At 43.6% G+C, this 4,510-nt stretch overlaps 1 pseudogene; it reads left to right on the plus strand.

Annotated features, from left to right (window-relative positions):
- The first annotated feature begins 392 nt into the window (after nt 1-392).
- Nucleotides 393-2,543, plus strand: LOC141141418 (protein arginine N-methyltransferase 1-like; annotated as a pseudogene).
- The last annotated feature ends 1,967 nt before the right edge of the window (nt 2,544-4,510 follow it).

Below are 4,510 nucleotides of genomic sequence, written 5' to 3' on the forward strand. Positions count from 1 at the left end.
ACTACATGTCCCATGAGGCATTGCAAGACTGACAGTTACAAGCATGACTCCCAGAGGCAGAGGCATGATGGGACTTGAAGTACTGCACCAGCTATTGGGTCGCAGATGTCCACCCCTGAGGAATGGGTGTTCCATATGCATGCAGACCATTCTAGATAATGCCCACATGTAACGATGAGTTTCCACGATTGAAAGAAGGAAAGGGCTAGATGCGCCAGGAAATGAGGTAGGGTCTAGCTGACTTGCTGAAGTGGTGGGCAGGGCTCTCCAAGGATTCATATAGAGCCAGGCCTCGCTACATGTCACAGTTCTCTCACAGGAAGCCTGTTTTATATTCATAGGCTTCTGGTTGTGTGCAGTGCAGCAGGCGAGGGAGACTCGGTGCTGGCAACATGGTGGAAGCAAGCACCTGCAGCATGGAGGTTCTCTGTATCCAACCAGAGAGCAGCATCAAACCATCAGCTGAAGAGATGACTTCTAAAGACTACTACTTTGAACCATTTGTGAACTTTGGTATCCACAAGGAATTGTTGAAGATGAAGTTCGGACTCTGACCTATCGAAACGAAATGCTTCACAACAGACACTTGTTCAAGGACAAAGTTATCTTGGATGTAGGAAGTGGAACAGGAATGCTTTGCATGTTGGCAGTTAAAGCCTCGTACACACGATCAGATTTTTGGAAGACCGTTCATCCGTTTTTTGTTGCATGCTAGTCTCATGTCGAAAGTGAAGAGGTTACTCACCATATGAAAATTCTCGTACCACAGAATACAACTTCAGAAGTGATGTAATGTGTTGAATAGTTTTGTATGTATTCTTTAGTTTCTGAGCATGCATAGTCTTGCTCTTACAATTTTTTTCGTATGCAAACCATACTGATTAAATGAAAATGGAACATTGAGTTCACATTCAACAAAAATTTTATAGTCTGCACATCCAGCTTTTATCTAAAGAAAAACCGGAATCGGCTGTCAAAAGCACCGTACTAATGATCCGAAAATCGGCAGATCATTCGTCGGACGAAATTTTACTTCCGATTTTCGTACGTTTGTACGGGCCTTTAGGCTGGGACAAAAAAAGATTGGGTGCTCAAGTATTTCGGACTACGTCATCAAGATTGTAAAGGCAAACAAACTAGGTTATGATGTAACCATCTTCAAGGGCAAGGTGGAGGAAATGAAGCTGCCAGTCAAAAGAGTTGACATAATATTAATTGAATGGATGGGATGTTGTCTGCTCTATGAATCAATGCTCAACACTGTTACTGAGCAAATGGCTGACACCTGATGGGCTTATATTTCCTGATCCTGCAACACTTTATGCAGCTGCTATAGAAGATGGACAATACAAGGACTGCAAGATGGTGGGAGAATGTCTATGGTTTTGACATGCTGAGTATCAAGATGTAGCCATCAAGGAACCTTTTGTTCACATGGTTGATCCCAAGCAACTAGTCACAAACTCCTGTCTCATTAAGAAGTTGGATATCTACACGGTTAAGGTTGATGACCAAAGCTTCATCTCTTCATTCTGTCTCCAAGTACTGCAAAATAATTACCTGATGGCTTATTTCATCATAAAGTTCACACATTGCCATAAGAGGACAGGCTTCTCTACAAGTCCAGAGTCTCCATACACTCACTGGAAACAGTCTTTTAAATTTGTAGCGCTACTCCTGTAGGAGCCGCTAGTACTTTCCAGGATCTTCCTTTGTTGCAGCCCCCACAGCCAGGCACACAGTATTTTCCACAGCCAGGTGCACAACTTTCGCTCGTTCCTCCAATGACCAGTCTCCTCGCAGGAGGAAGGCACAGCCGGCATTGGCGTATATTTATTCCATTCTATATTTATTAAGTATTACCTATTAATAGGAGGATAGTGGGCGCGCGGACTCAATGCCCGCGATCGCGGTGAGCAGAGGCAGAATGGGGAACTTTTTATGTAAACAAGACGATTCCCTGTTCTGCCTAGTGACATGACAGGGATCTTCTGTTCCCAGTGATCGGGAGCAGTGATCTCTGTCATTTTCCAGTAAGCCCATCCCCCCTACAGTTAGAACACACCTAGGGAACACACATAACCCCTTGATCGCCCCCCCTAGTGTTAACCCCTTCCCTGCCAGTATCATTTTTACATTGCATCTGCACATTTACATCTGCTACAATTCGCAGATCACCGCCATTACCAGTAAAACAATAAAAAAGAATAAAAGTCCCTAAATCTATCTGACCAACACAATTGGCGCATTTGGAACGAATATGGCGTCTGAATGAGTCGCTGTTGGACAAGGAGGACATAGTGGAGAAACTAAGTATTAAGATAAAGGAATATTTTGAAATAAATAAAACAGAAGAAATGTCAGATCAAGTGGTGTGGGAAACCCATAAGGCAGTTGTAAGAGGGGAGCTAATCGCCATTGGTGCGCATATGAAGAAGGAAGGCAAAAGAGAGATAGACGAACTACTAGAGAAGATCAGGGTCCTAGAGAGAAAGCACAAGAAAAATCTTGACCAAATGGATGGTAGATGTCTGGAGAGCTTAAGAGCAGAGCTTTCACAATGCCTAGAATATAGAGCGAAGAACAAAATTAGGTTTTTTGCCAATAGAGCATATGAACAAGGCAATAAATGTGGAAGGCTACTGGCAAAACAACTCAAAAAACAACTGGGCTCTAGGCACGTGCATAGCTTATTAGTGCAAGGCAAGAAAATAATGGATACAAAGGCCATAGCTAAAGAATTTGGTAAATTCTATGAGGCCCTATATAACATCGCTAAAACAGAACCATCTGAAGGAGGGGAAATAGAGGGTCAAAGGAGGAATGAGATAGATGAATACATGGAGAGCGCCACCATGCCCATAATACCTAGAGAAATATCCGAAGATATGGAATGCCCAATCACGGTCATAAAGTTGAGCAGAGTGATAGCAACCCTGCCCCCTGGGAAAAGTCCAGGGCCAGATGGGCTGACAAACTCATATTATAAGAAACTTCTCCCAGTTTTGGTAAAGCCACTCTGTAGTTATTTCAACTCTATTAATGCTTCAAACCCACTCTCTCCAGAAGCATTACTGGCATATATAACGGTATTACCAAAAGAGGGAAAGGATCCCCAGGCATGTGCTAACTACAGGCCTATCTCTCTGCTTAACTCTGACACCAAATTATTGGCAAAAATCTTGGCCCTGAGACTTCGGGAACATGTAGGCGATTTGGTACACCCAGACCAGACGGGGTTTATAAAAGGACGGGAAGCTAGGGACAACACCATCCGTGCTCTTCATGTATTGCAATGGATGCGACATGGCCCGGATAGAGCCCCAGGAATTAATAATATTAAATGTAAATTAATGCACACAAAACAATTGATGTAAATAGAGGGGATTGCATTCAATAAGGGAGATCACATTTGTAAAATGAAGGTAAAAAAAATAAATAAAAGGCACGTTTGCTTATTATGAGACACAATCAGCTTTGCTTTGTATTAGAACCTGAAAAAACCTTGGTAGGACTAAAAAGCACTTTAGGCCTCATGCACACTGGACGCTTTGGCTAAATCTCCTAGATGTCCATCTTCTGGCATCAGGAAAAACACATTTGATGTTTCTGAATGCGTGTACCACATTTGGGCATCAATTCATTTAACTGGCCAGAAAAAGAATTTATACTGTCCACTGAAATGAATTAATGCTCAAGCGCCCGTAGTGGAATAGATGCGTACCGCTGGTTGGAGCTGTTTGCGCTCCACCTGCGTTCCAAACGGGGTCCGTACCCGCAAGTGACGTAGCGTGCATGGCGCCGTCAACCTGTCGCTGAAGACGTCAATGACAAAACGCGTACGATGGCGCCACGCACGCTACGTCACTTGCGGGTACGGACCCCGTTTGGAACGCAGGTGGAGCGCAAACAGCTCCAACCAGCGGTACGCATCTATTCCACTACGGGCGCTTGAGCATTAATTCATTTCAGTGGACAGTATAAATTCTTTTTCTGGCCAATTAAATGAATTGATGCCCAAATGTGGTACACGCATTCAGAAACATCAAGTGTGTTTTTCCTGATGCCAGAAGATGGACATCTAGGAGATTTAGCCAAAGCGTCCAGTGTGCATGAGGCCTAAAGTGCTTTTTAGTCCTACCAAGGGACTACGGGCCTGTTTTCAGGCACATATCTGTACCCTGTGGTAGCAAACTGCTGCATTTTTTAATCTATTTAGTTTACCTTTTGTTTTTAATGTTAACTCCCTTGAATGCTGGAGTTTTTTTTAATAAAAAGTTCTTATACTTACTACACCAAGGGAGCCTCCTATTTTTTCTTTTATGAGGGAGCCATTGTGAACATCGTAACTCAATAGTAAGGAAATTACCCGGATGCTCAGTAGGACTGTGGTGGAGAGGTGATTGGGATCGTAATACCCCATGCAGTCTGCCTCGTCTGGGGCTGGTGGATCCGGGAAGCCATTGGGAAAACCAACAGCACGGAAATCATCCCGAATGCCCTACACGAT

Source organism: Aquarana catesbeiana, linkage group LG04, assembly GCF_042186555.1.
Source record: "Aquarana catesbeiana isolate 2022-GZ linkage group LG04, ASM4218655v1, whole genome shotgun sequence".
Taxonomy (NCBI): domain Eukaryota; kingdom Metazoa; phylum Chordata; class Amphibia; order Anura; family Ranidae; genus Aquarana; species Aquarana catesbeiana.